This window comes from Talpa europaea (genome assembly GCF_964194135.1).
Source record: "Talpa europaea genome assembly, chromosome: 1".
Taxonomy (NCBI): Eukaryota; Metazoa; Chordata; class Mammalia; order Eulipotyphla; family Talpidae; genus Talpa; species Talpa europaea.
In genome coordinates this window covers 78,848,472-78,867,556 of record NC_140073.1, presented here as the reverse complement: position 1 = coordinate 78,867,556, position 19,085 = coordinate 78,848,472, and positions in this window count along the sequence as shown.

The following is a 19,085-nucleotide window of genomic DNA, read 5'->3' as shown; positions in this document are numbered from 1 at the left end:
GCTCTGGTAAAACCTTTCCCAGAGTGAGACCAGGGACCCCGCACTCCGAACCCATTAACTCCAAAAAATCCCATTCCATAGGATTCTTCACAGGAGCATAAAGAGGCAGGTCACAACTGTCCTGAGGGTGCCACATTGGCCTTGGCCTCAGTCACAGCCCAGGGGGTCTGGAGCTCTAGCCTGCATTTTATGACAACTCTTCTACTCCCAGTGCCTCAGCCTTTCAAAGAAAGTGGCATTCATCCCTCTTGCTTCCTTTGTGCCTGTTCAGGGAATTTTTTCAAGTTGGTTTTTTCTCCTTGGCATCTGGTTAAAAAGGGGGAAGTTAAAAATGCATTAGGATTAAGCCCAGTGGTGATGGTGCCTTGGTGCCTTTGGCCATATGGGAAATTCATCAATTCATCATGCAAAGCTGGATTGACAGAAAACAGAGCCAAGCCTGAGTGGATCAGGAACTGGCATTTTCCCCCGGATTTGCACAATTCACCCACAAGTGTCCCTGGGGCTTGAGCTAAAGAGGCCCCAGGGGCCTGATAATGAACTTTGGGGTTTGTGTTCAGAACCAGTCTCTATGCCTGGCAGCACTTGGGGTGGGGTTAGGGGGCGGGAATCAGAGGTAAAACTGCCAGAAATGGTTACAAATGTGTCTTATCTTGTTCCATTCACAGAGGAAAAGAAAACATCAGCTTCAGAGCCAAACCTATTTCTGGGGGTAATCCATCTCTGTACAGCTGCTCCCTGTAAATCTCTCTTGCATTAGGTTCCAGGCGCTTTAGACTAATGCACACACTGTATTTCTGGGAAATTTAATAAGAGCCGGCTGTGTCTTTTGTAATCCGTGTTTCTGTGTCTTATCTCCACATAATGCGTTCATATGGAAATTAATTTAGTGCTCATCAGATAGCAGAGTGAATTGTCAAGGTGTGGGTTTCTTTTAAGCATTGTTTGAAAGTTCTTCCCCCTACCCTCCTGCAGTTGAATACTTAATATTATCCAAATAGGGAGAAATTACCTTGCTGCCAACACACAGGAATGATTTTAGAGCTGAAGGTGTAACAAGTTAATTCCCCAGGAATGGGGACTTTCCAGCTTCCTTGCCCCATCATGGAGTGTGGAGCTGAGCAGGGAAGGGGAGCAAGAGAAGGCAGGGAGAAGGAAGGAAGGGGATATCAAGACCACCACCTGGAGGAGACAGTGGAGCAGAGAGACATGTGCAGAAGCTGTATTTGCTCCTTGTCCTTGGGCTTGTACCAGAACTTGGGGGACATGGAAGGAAACAATTGAAAGAGACATAGATGTGGGGAAGAGACCTGTGGGGAGACTGGCACTGACAGCCTTTATATTGATTTGGGTTTTGATTTTGCTCTTTTCTTTTTGTTTATTTATTTTATTTATTTTTAATTTTTTATTTTTAAGCAAGAGCTGGGGTACAGGCCAGGTGTGCAGGAGGGTGAGAGAATTCACCAGAGCCAGAGCGGGGAGCAGAGCAGGCAGAAGGACCGAAGTACACTGCTGAGGGGAGCAGCGCGCGCGCCATGTGAGTAGCTCCACAGCCGGCTGGGAATTGAACCCGTGCTACAGAGGCTGCGGACAGCTTCACAGCGCTGCGTTCAACCTGCTGCGCCATGGGGGAGGCGCTGATTTTGCTCTTTTCCTTCTAGACTTTCCTGGCCCCTTTTGCCCCTTTCCTTTGGGTCCCCACCAGGAAATGCCTTAGACTCGGGTCCTGGTTTGAGCTAACTCTGTTTGGCTGGGCATTTACCCACAAGTGAATGGGTAACTTTCGGTGCTTGATTTGGAAACTGTATTCTTCCTGTTTTTCTTCTCTTTATTGCACACTAATTGTATTAAAGTTGTTTTCCATTGAAGCTTCTATGCACTGGAGTATGTTTTGTCTTGATGTGCTAGGTGGCAGAACCTATTTAGAGCAGACAGGTTTGGGGTTCCTGGGGTACCCCTCGTCCTGCCCTGTAACAAAGGATTTCTTCCCTTTTCACATCTGGACCTGACCTGGCCCTCCATGGCCAGTGTATTCCCATCACGCCCAGCTGTGCCCTACCTGGGAACCCTCTAATTTAGCTGACCTCTAGACACTTCCTAAATGCTCATTCTTTTCCAGGCCTTCTCTGTCCCTTAGTATATGCTGGTCCCTTTGCCTGGACCATCTTTCGTTGCCTTCTTCACTAGAGAAACATCTGCTTCACCTTTTAAGGCTCCTAAAATGTCACTCATTTGAAGGATTGGAGTTGGTATTCTTCAATAATGAAGGTGTCAGGGGCTGCTGGTGGGAGACATGCCTGCATGAGGAAACCCCAGGTAGCTGAGAACCTGATTAATTGCTCTCCCTCCCTGGAGAGATTCTTGCAGGGGTCCTGCGCTTGCTTATTCAAGTAGGCCATCTGTGACTGCTTTCACTGTTTTCATTTGGCATTACTGGGCGGATTGTCAATAATTCTTTGTGGGGACCTGCTCTACCCTTGTTGGCTACCAGAATTTAGCAGGCTTAGAAAAGCAGGGGGTGAGAAAGAAGGGCGGGAAGACAGGAGGTGGCTAATGAGTCTTCCTCAGTGAGAACACAAAACAGTGAAGGAATGAAATATAATCAGGAAGTGAATTTGCTTCCAAGGGAAAATTGGTGGAAAAATTATTTTTCCTCTGCTTTGGATTTCATTTTTAAAAAATGCCTTTCTCTTTAGTGGAGAAAAAAAGTTTTAAAAGGTAAAACCATGATGAGATACCACTTCATGCCCATGAGAAAAGCCCATCTTGAAATAAAAAAGTGCTGGCAAGGGTGTAGAGAAAAAAGAATCCTCTTACACTTTTGGTAGGAATGTAGACTGGCCCAGCCCCCATGGAAAGTTGTGTGGAGATTCCTGAAAACACTAAAAATGGGGCCTCCCCTGGTGGCTCAGGTGTTTGAATGCAGCACTGTGAAGCTGTCCGCAGCCTCTGAAGTGTGGGTTTGATCCTGGCCAGCCTCAGAGCTACCCACATGGCATGGCAGACCTCTCCTGTCTTGTCCGCTGCTCCCCTAAGCAATGCTTTTGGTCTGTCTGCCTGTTCTGCTCCCCGCTTTGTCTCTGGTGAATCCTCTCATCCTCCCATGCATCTGCCCTGTAACCTGGTTCTTGTATGCATGAATAAATAAATCTTTAAAAAAACAAAAACAACACTATAAATGGATCTGACCTACAACCAGTAACTCGACTCCTAGGAATCTATCCAAAGAACACAAAAACACTAATTTAAAAGGAAACCCGCACTCCTATTTATTGTTGCTAGTTGCAGGCACCATGAGCTCTAGCTCAGGGGTGATACAGGGCCCATGACCATCTGCAAGGTGAACATCTCATGGAGGCTGTGTGCCCACAGCTCCAGTATGAAACAGTCCGGTCTCAAGGCCTGTCGCTCTTTTCCTCCATAGCAGCTAACTTGATAAGCTGCGATAGCTCAGGAATGCTCAAGCAAGGGAAAAATTAGCAACCAAAACAATGGGTCAAGTACCTTTATGGCAGCAGGTGTTCAGGACTAGAGTCATAAGGTTTGTCTGACCTCTTATTTATCAGTCTGTGGGAATAGCAAAGTTTTGACCTTGAGTCTTGTGTTGTTCTTCCTGTCTCATTCTTAATAAATTATGTTTCCCCAAATAAACAATTATCTATGCACCACCCCCATCTCACAACAAGGAATATTGTTTCCTTGTATTATGCACAGTGAAGCCAGAATGCCCTCCCAGCCCACCCCACTCTAATCCCTTTGCAGGCCTATCTGGGTCTCTGGGAAGGAACTGTGCCAGTCACAGACAACTTCCCCATTAGTGCAAAACAAAGAATACTGCTTCTGTAGTGGAGTCACATTCACTTTCTGGTTTCATGCTTGCCTCCAGTTCCCCTAAGAGCCCTCAAGCACCTTCTAGGCACAGCCTGCTTAGAATAAAAAGATGAATCGCACATGTTTTGAGCCTCAAAATGATTTCAATTACGGAGAAAAGTGTTTCTCAATCTTTTTGGACCCCACTTCACAGTAAGGAATGGAAAAAAAATTAAAGATATTTAATTGTGATGAAATATACATAAATAACCATCTTCATTTTTAAATGTGCAGTTTAGCAGTGTAAGTATATTAATGTTGTACAACAGATCTTCAGAACTCTTTTAATCTTGCAAAACTGAAACTCTATACACATGAAACAATAACTCTGCTTAAGAAATATTCTTTTATATTACTATCCAGCATATACATTACAAATACACATCTCCCTGAATTCTCATGAAAAAATAATTGCTTTTACTATATGAGACACACACTGATATTTTCTTTTATTGTGTTATCCTCCTAATCTAATCTGTTATTTTTCATTCTATTGTACTTCTTTTAGAAAATATTGATCAAGCCCAACAACTTATTTCACGACTGATTTCACACCTGTGCTTTGAATATTCTACTATAGAATATAAACAACAACACAAATAGCCTCAATCCAAGGCAGAGTTAGAACACAAGATACAGGAAAGAAATTTCTGCGGGATTCACAAAAAGCAGTGGACACATTGGATCAGGAAGTTCAAGAAAGCTTTCTCAGAAATCTGCTTCCAAATCTCAGAGAGATTTCAACTGAGTAGGGGGTAGAGGAGCAAAGGGTTAAAAGGAGCATGTTCCAGGTAAATGAAATGGTGAGTGTGATTCTTACTGCACAGCTTATTGATTGAGCAAACAAACTCATTTTTGAAGTGGGGATAGTAATGCAAGAATTAAATGAATTAATCTGTGAGAGACACTTTTAAAAGTGCCTAGAACATATGAAACAAGCAATGTTAGTTGTATTACTTGTATTATATTATGCACATATCACTTATAAAAACCATTCATCCAGATACTCCCCCTATTCACAGCATCACTGAGCAGCAAAATGGAAGATATTTTCCACCAAGAAGCTTTCCCCAAACTGAAGATATTGACATAAATTTAATAGACTATTGTCTATGGAACAGTAAATAGTAAAATAGCAAATGTAGCAATAATAATAAGCTAACATTTATTGAATATTCAAGGTTGGTACTAAGCTAATCTATAGTTAAGAGGATAGTCATTCCAACTTAAACCCTGGGCTATATGGATTCTATATTGATTCTTCTTTGGGAGACCTCTGCCTCCTGCAAAAGGGCAATGATGGAGAAGAAGAGAGATTGTTAGGTGGAGAGAAGTCTCTTAAAATCTAGACAGGCCTGGCAACAGTTGTGTGGATAATGACAGAAGTATCACGTTTTTGTTTGTTTGTTTGGGGTTTTTTTAGCAACAACTGAGCTGTTGCTGTGCCACCGTGTCTGCCCACAGAGGCCAAGAGCATTTCCTGGGAAATCTTTGACGCAGACTCCAGAGCTGACCTGAAAATTTCCTGCTTCTGAACCTAATATATCTTTGTAGATAACCCTAGGCTACACATTGTTTAACTGTCATCACTTCCTAGTGATCAGACTAGGAAGTTCTAGCAAACCTCAACATCGGTGACATGGACCTTTTGACACAGCATGAAGATGATTGAGTCTGAATATTGAGCTACATGCTAGCTGACTGAAGACCAGGCACCAAAGCATCTATTTCTTACATAGGAATGTCTCTTAGGCCCTCATTCAGAGCATGTTAATTCTTGTATAAGGTATGAGTTTGATCATTACAAACAGCCGGTATTCTATCTTGATGCTGATTAAAAGCATCAAGTTAGAAGGGATTGGGGTGCACACTGGATAGTGTTCTGTGTCAATGAGATTGGTCATGGGGTACCCAGGTTAAACATTATTTTTTATTTATTTACACATACAAGAATTAAGGTGTAGGCCAGAGGTACGGAGGAGTTGGGGGAAGAGGATTCACCAGAGACTAAGTGGGGAGCAGAACTGTCTGATCTACTGAAACACACTGCTGAGGGGAGTAGTGGGCAAGACAGGAGAGGTCTGCTGCACCATATGGGTCTGCTCCTTGGCTGGGGAACAAACTCATACCGCAGTGGCTGGCGATAGCTTGATAGCGCTGAGATTTTAACCCCTGTACCACCAGGGAGGACCCCAGATTAAACATTATTTCTGGGAGTTTCTGGGAAGGTGTATCTGTGTTTCCACATGAGATAAGCATTTGAGTCAGTGGACTTAGCATTGTCCTCCCCAGTGTGGGTAGGCATCATCCAACCCCTTAAGGGGCTGAACAGAAGAGGTAGAGAAAGGAGGGACTTGCCCTTTTTGCTTCCTGCAATGTTGATGGAGCTGGGATATCCATCTTCTCACCCCTTGGGATGTATACCTTTTGATCCTCTGGTTCTCAACTCTTCAGACTCAGACTGGAATTAAACCAAAGGTTTTCCTCAATTTCCAGCTTATCGATGGCAGATCTTGGGAACCTTAGCTTCCATAAACATGTGAGTCAGTTCCTTATACTCTCTTCATATTCATGATATATGTGGGTATATATACACACTGAGGTTAATGTATATATATATGTGCTATTTTTCTGTTTTTCTAGAAAACCTTGGCTTGTATAGATTGTGAGGGGAGTCTACTAAAGATGGGCATGCTGACTGAAAGACTATGAGGGAAGAGGAAACTGAGACATTACACATAATGAAAGCATGTGCACAAAACACAGTACCTGAAGCCATTATGCCCATGAGTTATGTCCATTTGGGGTCATAACTACTGGACATGGCTTTGTACCTCCACCCTCCGTGTACAACAACCCATGGGCACAATTTTCAAGGCAAGTTTAACTGATGGGAGCAGCAGCAAGCTAAGTAGAAAGAAAATGAAAGAATGACACAGAAGATCTGTATGTCAACCCCAGTTCCACCACTTACCATTCATGTGATCCCTGCAAATCACCTTCCTTCTCAGAGCCTCAGTTTCACATTTTCCAAAGGGGGTGAGGTGCATAATAATAGTAGAACACCTGCTAAAGTGTTCTGGCGAAGACAAGATAATATAGATAGACTGTCCTCCATGAGTTTAAAAGCACTAAGTAAATGTTTGAGTTTAATTATTCAGCTCAATGTTTAGAAGAAACGTGTGCAGTGAGATTTAAAAATAGTTCTCTCCAAAATTGGAGCGAAAGATTTCTGGAATGGAAAGAGATGACTTTCAGTTGCTTGAACAATTCACTTACACAAAATTTGCACTTATATATGTCCGTGTGTGTATTATATATTATATACATATTATATATGTTGATTTTATACACATACACACACACAGAGAGAAAGAGAGAGAACTGGAAAGTTCCAGTGATAGTGAAAGCAGAGATTCTGAGTCATCCGTGTATGCATGTGTTCATTCATTCATTCATTCACTGAGTATCTACCACAGAGCCAAACCTGAGCTTAGGTGCTGGGGATACAATGGGAAGAAAAGACTATGAAAATGGTCCACTATCTTTTTAGTCCAGTGGGAGAATTAATAGAGTAATCCTGCCAACAAATGCATATTTACAAAGTATTCATCTAGGGCCTCCCCGGTGGCACATTGGTTGAGCGCTGGGCTGAGAAGCTGCCCGCAGCCTCTGCAGTGCTGGTTAGACCCCCGGCCACTGGAGAGGGTCCCACATGGGGCGCAGACCTCTCCTGCCAAGCCCCTGCCGTTCCCTCAGCAGTGTACTTCATCAGTCTGCCTGTTCTGCTCCCTGCTCTGGCTCTGGTGAATTCTCTCACCCTCCAGCGCTTCTGACTGTACCCAGTGCTTGTATAAGTAAATAAATCTTTAAAAAAAAAACACAAAAAAACCCCACAAAGTATTCATCTAGTTCCACATTAGGGTGTCTAAAATAATGGTGGCAACTTTAAGGCAGGAGTCAATAATAGTCCCTGGGCCAAATCTACTGAACTTCTGTTTTGTGTAGCATACAAATAAAAGTGGCTAAAACAATTTTTTAAATTGAAATTCACAAAACATAAAATTAATCTCTAGACATATTAAAGCATCCAATTCAGTGATGACAGTTTTTAAGTTTTTTTTTTTAAAGATTTATTTATTCATTTACACAAGAACCGGGGTACAGGCCAGATGCGAAGGAGGGTGAGAAGATTCACCAGAGAGAGAGCTGAGAACAAAACAGGGAGACTGACTGAATGAAATGCACTGCTGAGGGGAGCAGTGGGTGCGACAGGAGAGGTCTGCCGCGCCATGTGGGACCCTCGACGCAGGCCTGGATCGACCAGCGCTGCAGAGACTGCGGACAACTTCACAGCGCAGGGCTCAACCGCCTGCGCCACCAGGGGAGGCCTAGTTTTTAAGTTTTTTAATGGATGAAAAATAAAAAAAGAATATTTTATGGCATAAACCTTACATGAAATTAAAATTTTATCATCTATAAATAAAGCTTTGTTGGAATACAGCCCCACTCATTCTATGACTTGCTACAACGGTAGGGTTAAGTAGTCATGATGGAGACTGTATGACTCAGAAATCCTGACATATTCACTATGTGGCTCTACACAGAAAGTGCTGACCTCTGCTTTAAGATATTAGTAAGATAGGGGAATTCAGCACTTGCTTTTGGGAAATCCGTGCTTCCTCCTTCTTTGTAATGCTTATGGCAGGATCTTTAGCCTGTGCTCCTGGAGGTCAATGAAAAAGGGAAGACATCTGAAGACCGAGGGCAGATGGTATGGCCTCCTTACCTTTGACTTTCAGTTCCTGCTCTTGCCTTCCCTTTGTTGTCTGGGTCTGATGCTGCTTTCTCTGAATGAACTGTGTCAGTTCAGAAGATTTTGTCACTTCATTTTCAAATCATAAGCTGAGGCTGTCCTTACTTTTCTTTCCTCTTTGTCACCTATTTCCACCTGAAACCTTTTTTTTTTTTTTTTTTTTTTTTTTTAATAGAGGCATGCTTTATTTATTTGTTTGCTGGTTTGTTTGTTTGTTTTGTTTATACATGCACTGGGTACAGTCAGAAGCGCGGGAGGGTGAGAGAATTCACCAGAGCCAGAGCGGGGAGCAGAGCAGGCAGAAGGACCGAAGTACACTGCTGAGGGGAGCAGCGGGTGGCAGGAGAGGTCTGCGCGCCATGTGGGACCCTCCTCTGGTGGCCGGGGAGCAGCCGGGGATCGAACCGGCGCCGCAGAGGCCGCGCGCAGTTTCGCAACCCAGCGCTCAACCGCTGCGCCACCGGGGAGGCCCCTGAAACCTTTTTTTAAGACACCGTAAAACATTTGCTTGTCCTGTTTTAATCCCAGGTCTAAATCAATTGACCATGAGATGCTGCTTTTTCCCAGAATAAAAAGGGATTCCTATCAGAGCTTAGATCATGTCAACCCAACCTGTTAGAGTGCAGACTGAAGTGTGTACCCTGAGACCCCCCCAAATTTGCATACTCTAAAGGGATTCTGCCATCCTTCGCATAAAGATGAAGCATACTCCTAGTGTGAAAGAACTTTGATAGAGTTAGTGTGCATAGAGGGAAGAGAAGAAAGGATAATAGTTTCCCAGTAAAATACCCAAATTTAGCCATCCCTTCATGGGTGAATGCCCTACCAAGCAGAGTTGGTTCAAAGTGGGGCCGCAGAGGCCTGAAAACTTGCAACAAGTCTAAGACAACTTCTGGCAGGGAACCATAGGAAAGGGGCAGAAGAGGTGAGGCTGGGACAAAAGGAGCAAAATCAAAGTACAAAGCAAGGTGATGGCTGCCATTGTCAGCCTTTTATCTTTCAGCCTTTGAGTCTCTCCAAAGTGTATCTACATGTTTATCTCCTATAGCACAAACCAGTTTTCCATTATAGCTTTGTAGTTAATAAGTCTCCTTCCATCTCTCTTCTCTGATGCTCCCCCAGTGTCCTCTCTCACTTTCTTTCTACCTTCATTAGGTGGGGCAGGGAACATGGACCCTCCCCTTTTGATGGTGATTCCTCTCTGAAACAATTCAATGGATGGTGTGTTTGTTAAAAGATGGAACAGTCACAAAAGACAGGCCTTTAAATTAGTCTTTCTTTTTGATAAGACTTAATGTAGGAAAAACTTGTAGAATATAGATCTTGAGCAGATGGCGTTAAGGTGGAAGCTGGGAGAGAAAATTAATGAGATACCAAGTCCTTGAATGCTTCCCATAGAAATACCCCAGAAAGTGTGCACAGCTTGAGCCTGTAATTAAGATTATGTCTTCTCAGGTAACTGTAAAAGACTTCAAGGTGCTTATTTTCCAGAATGTAGACCTGAGACATTTCCTGACCTCTTCATTTTGATAAGAGCTAAAGATATTTTAGGGATTTATCCCCTGCGACACATAGGGAGGACAATATTTAGATAAAATTTATCCAAAATACTGGGCTTTTCACCCTAGGAAACCTTTGTTTGTTTTTGTTTGTTTGTTTTTTTTTTTATTTTTACAGTAAATAAATGGGTATGTGTTCCTTGGGTGTACACTGCACAAATGTACTTAACAAATTTTATTTTGACATTGATGATTTTGTAGATTAACTAATACCCCAAGAATCCCTTTGTCAAAATATATCTATTGTCCTGTCCCTCAGGATCTTTGCTTGACTAGGTGTGAAGTAGTTTCCACGGTTAAAATGTTCCCAAGACTTAGAGAAGAGCTGAAAAAATTCACAGCTAAGCTTGAAAACATTTTTAATGTATCAGATCTTAAGGGAAGAATGTTAAAGACATTCTGGCAGTAGCTTTGAGACTCAACAAGGGTAGTTTTGATTCTTCCTAAAGCTAAATCAACCACATCTTTGTTCTCCAATCTGAAGAACTTTTAAACCCTTTAAACATTCCTCAGATCTGTGATAAACTAGCTTGGAATACAAAAGAATTAAGATAATGGCATAAGGAAATTATACTTAATCATTTTAAATATAATAGAGATGATTAGCCCCAAAATAAGACATATAAGCAGAAGTCTATAGAAATTCAGGAAATTCTACTAACAAGTTTCATGGTATAGAGTTTTGAAGGTCCTATAGGAGTGTTCTCTCATTTTTTGTCTATGGATTGTTATCCAAGATTTCTGAAGGTATCCAAAATGCAGTCCTCAGTGGGAAATCAAGACTGACTGATCACTCATTCAAGAAGTCATCTTATTGGGCCTCCCCCGGTGGCACAGCGGTTGAGCGCTGGGCTGTAAAGCTGCCCACAGCCTCTGCAGCGCCAGTTCAATCCCTGGCTGCTGACGAGGGCAGCGCCGGCGAGGGTCCCACATGGTGCGACAGACCTCTCCTGCTGCGCCCACTGCTCCCCTCAGCAGTGTATTTCGTCATTCTGCCTGTTCTGTTCCCCACTCTGGCTCTGGTGAATCCTCTCACCCTCCATGCTTCTGACTGTACCCAGTGCTTGTATAAATAAATAAATAAATCTTTAAAAAAAAAAGTCATCTTATTAGTTGCAATAAGATTCAATATGTAATGAAAGAGGGAAAAGCTAATCTTGTTTTTAAAATTTAAATATTTAGGGACTCCCTGGTGGCACAAGGGGTTATCTACCGCACTATGAAGCAATCCGCAGCCTCTGCAGCATGAGTTCAATCCCCGGCCAGGGAGCAACCCACATAGCGACGCAGACCTCTCCTGTCTTGCCCGCTGCTCCCCTTAGCAGTGTACTTCAGTCAGTTTGCCTGTTCTACTCCCCACTCTGTCTCTGGTGAATCCTCTCACCCTCCTACATCTCTGGCCTGTACCCAGTTCTTGTATGCATAAATAAATAAAATTTAAAAAAATTAAATGTTTACAATGCAATGGATCATAACCTCACAACTTAAAGGTAAATCTTCCCTAAAATCCATTCAATATCTGATGCTACTTTAAAAATCCAGGCAACTGGAAAAACCTATTCTCTAGATGCATATATATACTTAGTTTACCAGACTCTCCAGAAAATATCATACTTTGAACATAGTATATATGAACCATATTTCCTATCTGAACCATCTTGCTAGAAACTAGCAATGACTATTTGAACCTTGCAGAAGTCCCACTTCTCTGTGGACAGGTATCCTAATGAGAGTAATTACATTACTTATTGCTAAAATCAGTCAAATTGCCTATATGGTTACTTTGATGCACAATACCAGTGTTCAAAATATATAGTAGAGGTTTCAAGACCTTCGTCAATAACTTCCTTGAACAGGGTATCTTAGTTGTAGCCCAGAGTCCACATACATAGTGAAGAGGTCAGGAAATTTTAACTGTGATGGCAGAAAAGTCTACTGCTTTCTTGAAAACCTGTGCCACCTTGAATGTGTATATCAACCCTGTTCATCCCATAGTTCCTAATTCTACTATCACCAGCATCCTGACTCCAGTATCTGTTATTTTTATTTTGCCTGTGCATAATTTTTCCTCTCCAGATAGTCCCATTCTTAATACCTCTTGCCTTTTTACTATGACTGACAACCCACACCAACTAGATAGATGAGGAATTGCTTGAGCACTTCCCTGACTAACTAGTGTAGACATTCGTTAGTGTAGACACTAAAACTGCTTCTCTCAAGGACCATTTTTTTCCTCTTGCCACTTATGAAACATAACATAAAGAATAAGGCCCATGATCAGAAAAAGGCATTCAAGAAAATAGCAGTCTGTCTCCTTCATCCTGTTTACAACCTATTTATATCTACAGAGTCATCCCGTGATTCCTAAGTGCCTTTTACTAGTCAATAATATATCAGTTGGAGGCAACACCTGAGAAAGCAGAGGGACCAGAACAAGTCAGAACAGCTAATCTGTGCCTGGATCACCCACATAGAAACTTCTTACCATGTGTCCTCTCCACTTGTTATGCAGGCATGTGGGTCCTGGAATCATCCATAGCTTGACCAGGAATCAGATGCCATTCCCACTAGAAAATTAAATGTATCAACTTCTCCTTGTAACCTCAAGAGCAAGTTATAATATGCTTATTTTCTGGAGGGTCCAAGGATGTTTCCTGCACGAGTAGGTTCTAAACTTTAGTGTGTATGAAGGTTGTTAAAACACACATTTTTGGGTCACATCTTCAGCTTCTCATTCAGTAGGTCTGAAATAAGTTCCCAGCCTGACCAAAGGTCTGTCTTTACACACAGGCAGGTTCTAGCACCCACAACACTTTCAGTAACATGATGCTGATGCTGTAAATTTGGTGACCATATTTTGAGAACCATTGTCCTGGAGGGAAGCAGACATTATTACTTCACCAAAACATAGCCTCAAAAATACACTACTCAACATAGGCCCAGATTATATCTCCAATCTTATGGGATACATTTAATAATTTTTATGTCAAGCCTTACATACTATGTCCTAACCATAAAACGCATAAGCTTGAAAGGTTTTGGCAAGGTAGGGAGCAAAAATTATGACTTTAAGGCAGTAAGTACATTTCAATGAAGATCTTAAATGGCCTGAAATCTTCTCAAATATCATAATGAACATGTAGCTCCACAGTTAGAAAGCTCAGCTCTTGAAATTGTAGGGGATGGATTAGGATGGCTCATTTTTTGTTCTCTAACACCTAGAATAGTAATTGGCAAACTATGCCCCAAATTTGGCCGCAATCTGTTTTTGTATGGCTTGTGAGCTAAGAATGGGGTTTGAACAATTTTAAATGGTTGAAAGGAAAACAAAGATGACAATATTATAAATGTGAAAATTATAGGAAAAGTCAAACTTTATTGTCCATAAAGTACTACTGGAAGACAGTCATGTTCATTTTTTTTTTTTTTTATATTGCCTGCGACAGAGTTGAGAAGCTGCAACAAAACAATTTGACTCACAAGGTCTAAAATATTACTATTTGATCCTTTACTGGTTAGTATTTCCTTTAATTTAATATTAGGAGAGAAATAGGGTTACCTTGTGGCATCCTCTGAGTGAAGACTATGTGAAGCCTGCAATGAAGTAGCAGAGAACTCTTTGGAGATCCAGGGCACATGACCTCAGGACTTGAGACGAGGCCTAGACAATACTGAGTTTCCATATTCCCCTAAGATTATCAACCATCTTTACTTCGCATTTACTTATATTAATTTACATTGCAGTTGAATGTGTCTTCTAGAAAGACTGGTCTTTCTACCCTCTCACTGTGTATCTGAGCTGTTTTTCATCTGTATCAACTATGTCCAATACTCCAGCAAATGGTTTTGTAGCCAGCTCCCCAAACTCAGTAGCTGCTTTGGAAATTAAATCAGTACTGGACTTGTGTGGCCTCCTTGATGATGGTCTGATTATGTGGTCTTACCATAAATACTTCATTTGGAACCATTCCAGGAAGCTCTGCAGATAGAAATAGAATCAGAATCCCCAAAACACTGCATGTCCAATAGTGTGGTCACACACCAGCCCCACAAGCCTCACAAGAGTGACACATAACCAACCAGTAGGTTGGTGGCAAAAGTACAGTTTGTGATTGCATAGTCTCAAGAAAGACCAACAGCTTGAAATACTCTTTCCTAGGAAACAATTTAAAAAAAATTTATTGAAAATATGAAGCTTTATTGTTAAAGCTATATATATTTTTGTTTAAAAATTTTCCCAAAATCTTTGTGCTTTTATAGCCAGGAAAAAAAAAATGTGTGAATTTATTTTTAAATAATTAAAAATTATAAATCAAACTATTTTAAAAATAAGAATTCTATTTTCCACTATAGTTTTAAGTTAAAAAACTTTTGATTTGTTAATAAGAGAACACAAGTCAAGGAATAAAAATTCCTGGCTCCAGAAAAAGCAAGAATGTGGGGGTGGTTTTTGGTTTAAAACATCTTTTGTGAATCTTGTTTTTCTAAAACATGTTTTTCAAATATAGAGACGTTTGTATAATATCCCTTTAAACTTCAAAAGGTGGTTAAAAACATTTATATAATGAAAATGGGAAATTTAACATTTTAATTTAATATTAAGAATGTGATTTGTTGTTTTTCTCTATAGAGAAAAGAGCAATTGCTTTATGCAAATGTAATATGATATAGGATTTCATTGAAATGCGTTGTAATTGTATTATGCTACTTACAATTGCAAAAAATGGCATCTTTTGTGAATTGGTGCTGGCAAAAATTCTGATAAGCTGAAAAATACGCAACTAGAGGAATGTTTCCACTTGAACATTTTGGGTAAATTTTATTTTACTTGAATAGGTAATATAATTTTATGGTTCAATAAAATCAAAATAATGCAAAAAGGTATGCACTAGAGTGTTTACTCTCACACTTCTCCCATCTACTCCATTCTGCTTGTTCCTCATAGCTTACCATTTATATTATGTCCTGGTTAATATCCTAGGGTTGGTTTTTTGCAAATATAGGTAAGTATGAAAGTATATTCTTCTCTTCATTTTTTTTCTCATATAAAAGGTAGCGTAGCAAAAGCATTGTTAGATACTTTGCTGTCTTCACTCACTGTGTAACCTGTAAATCTTTCTTTGTCATAAAGAGCCTCTGCCTTTTTTATTTCTTATTTTTTAGCTGTATAGTAATCAGTTGTGTGACTGATTACCACTATCTATTCAACTGATCCCTTATTTTGAATCCTGCTTGTTTCCAATATTTTGCTGCTGTGTCTTTCAGAAATATTTCATTTTTCTTTTGCAGGTTTTGTATATTTCCTGTTAAACAAGTGACTTTCATTTTTTTGTAGTTATTTTCTCTTGGTCAGAGTAAAATTTTAAAGTGCAATATCTATAATGTTTTTCTAAAATCTACTTTACAATGTATTTTATCTGGCTATCCTAGGTTATATTTTCTGTTATTCTTAATTTGTGTTTAGAAGTTTGGATTTATATGGTATTAAAGTAATACACATTTGTATTACATAAAAGTCAGAAATTAGCATTTTATACTTGTATTGTCTTTAATTAATAATGAGTCTTAATAACAACTATACTACATGATGGGCCTCCCTAGTAGTGCAAAGGGTTAAGTCCCAGCACTATGAAGCTATTGGCAGCCACTGCAGCAGGAGTTCAATCTCTGGCCAGGGAGCTAACCCACATGGCAAAGCAGACCTCTCCTGTCTTACCTGCTTCTTCCCTTAGCAGTGTATTTCAGTAGATCTGCCTATTCTGCTCCCCACTCTGTCTCTGGTGAATCCTCTCACCCCAGTTCTTGGATGCATAAATCACCCAGCTGGTCTACACCCCAGCTCTTGGATGCATAAATAAATAAATCTTTGAAAAAATAAATTAATCAAAAAAACAACTATACTACATGCTGTCATGCTATCAAACATAGTCACAATAGCTAGGTTTGCATGCATCTTTCCTTGGTAATCAGATAAGTATCCAAGATACTAAGGGTTTGCTTTAAAATCTCCTGAAGGAAAATTAAAGATTTTAACTGGTATTGATCCAAAATAATACTAGTGAGAAGAATAATTTAGATTTATATATTGTAAACTGTTAAAATAATACATGATATAATTTTTAATGAAAGTGAGTATTGATCATTATAAGAGGAAGAAAATATTATAGTTTAGAAAAAGTATAAAGACAAAGTAAAAAGTTCTGTCATCAGATCAGGATTCTATAAAGTAATTAAATAATAGAAAGCACAATTATCAATAGATTGCATTTATGAATCTTCAGTTGCACCCATGCATTTAATTATTGCACATAACCCAGAGGTACTAAATACAACTTATTCATGACTTTTTGCATATTTCTTAAAGTGGTTTTATAAAACTGAGTTTACTCTACTGTACTAGCTGAATATTATCACCAAGAAAATACCAATAGTCAAACTACTGTATTATAAAAGACAATCCTTTCTGTACTCCTGAAGATACTCAAAGTATCCTATACTTGATCCAGCTCCTCCCAGCCGTAGTCCATGAACAGTCATACTGGTAAAAGAATTGTTCAACATTCATAAATCAATAAATGTGATATACATTAATTGAATAAAAGATAAAAATGATATTGTCTTATTAACAGAAGCTGAAGAAGTGTTGGGGAAAATTCACACTCCTTCATGATAATGTTCTCAACAAATTGGGTATAGAAGGAACATTCCTCAACATAATAGAGGTCTATATGATAAGCCCACAGTTATGATCACACTGAACAGTGAAAATCTGAAAGATTTTCCTCTAAAATCAGGAATAAAACCAGGATGTCAACTCTAACTATTGCTCTTTAACATAGTATTGGAAGTCCTAACCAGATAAACTAAGCAAGAAAAATAAATAAAATGCATTCAAGTTGGCAAAGAAGAAGTAAAATTATCTATTTGTAGCAGACATGATCAATCTTGTAACAGAAACCCTAAGGACTTCACCAAAAATGTTTTGAACTAATACACCATTTCAGTAAAGTTGTAGGATACAAAATCAATATAAAAATTCAGTACCATTTTTATATATCTAAAAGAGAAATAAGGAAAACAATTCAATTTTAGTACATAAAAAATAAAATACTTAGGAGTAAACTGAACCAAGGAGGTGAAGTATCTGTGCCCTGAAAACTATAAGATATGTAAAAGAAACTAAAGAAGACACAAATGATTACAAACATATGTTCATGTATTGAAAGAACTAGTATTGTTGATATTCACACAATCCAAAACCATATATGGAACCAAAGTATTCCCTTATCAAAATTCCAGTGGTATTTTTCATCATCATCATCATCATCATCATCATCATAAAAAATCCTAAAATTCCTATGGAACCATAAAAGGGTTCTAATAGCCAAAGCAATTTTGAGAAAGAAGAAAAAAGCTGGAAACATCACAGCTGACTTCAAACTATATTACAAAGCTATAGTAATCAAAACATTATGGTAGTGGCATAAAAATAGAGATATACACAAATGGAATAGAATAGACACCCTAGAAATAAACCTATGTATAAAATCAAAACATTTACATATTTCAGGATATCTATAAATTACATAGGCTAAGTTCCCATTTAATGGGATATATTTTTAATACATAAATATAGTCTTAATCATCAAATAACAACCACAGACATTAGCTTCTTGGAATGTGTTAAGTAAACAAAACAACCATGCTAAAGCAAACTTCCAGAAATGCTGTGCAAAATAGAGTTTTAACTTCTTAAAAACACTGATACAGATATATAAAGGATATAAATAATTTTTGTCCATATTCTAAGTGAGAGAAAAATACAGATGATGTCATAGGGACAGAGAGAAGGGAAATATGAAAAAGCAGTAAAGAAAAATGGAGACTACAGTGAAAAGGTCGAACATACATGTAATCAGATTTCTAGAAATAGAGGACATGGTGAGTGGAATAGTAATAATGTTATGAGATAGTTTTGGAGAATATTGTCCATCTGATATAAGCTATAAATTCTCATATTCACAAAATACAAAGAAAACTAAAAAGAAAAAAGGAATGACATCCACATACTAATAGCAAAAGAAGATCTTCAATGCAAGTCAAGAGATTTGATAGATCACCACCAGAGGCATTAATATTTGAAAAACTAAAAATAAGAGGTATTGCCTCCTGGTATCCACTCTAGATGTAGTGAAAATTGTAAGGAAACCTCAATGAAGTGTAAAGAGATACAGGGCAAAGAGCTCAAACCTCATATCATGGTTGAGAGTTCATGTGAGTTGTAGTATGATCTGTATGATTCTCAGTCTTTGCTTATTACTGCTTGCAGGAAATACTCCTTATTCATGAATTTCTGAACCTGCTAGATAGCAATTGACATTTTCCTGAGATAATCACAGAGAGCTCTGTAAACTTGTCTTATTACATGGTCAGACATCTTTCTACAGAAGTAATATGCCCGCCATCTTTGTCCCTCAACAATAAAGCTGTATGTCACTGAAATTATTGGTTTATAACTTGGGAAAAAATAAGAACCATTTGTTTTAGTTCTCTTAAACAAATACTATGACCTCCTTCAAAAGTCAATTATATGTATGCTTTATAATCTCTTGGGAGATTGCCAATCCAGCCTCTATTTTAAGAGAATTTCATCTTGACATGTTGGAATATTTTGGTATGATCAGCAATTACAATTCCTTCTTAATTGAATGTACCATAAGAATCCAGGATTTCTTTTGTAGATTTAAATTGTATGCCTAGAAAGCTCTGCCAAGGTATGGGGTATAAAAATTGTAGAAACTTGGTGTTGTGTGGTTTTGCTTCATTTCCTCCTGTATCAG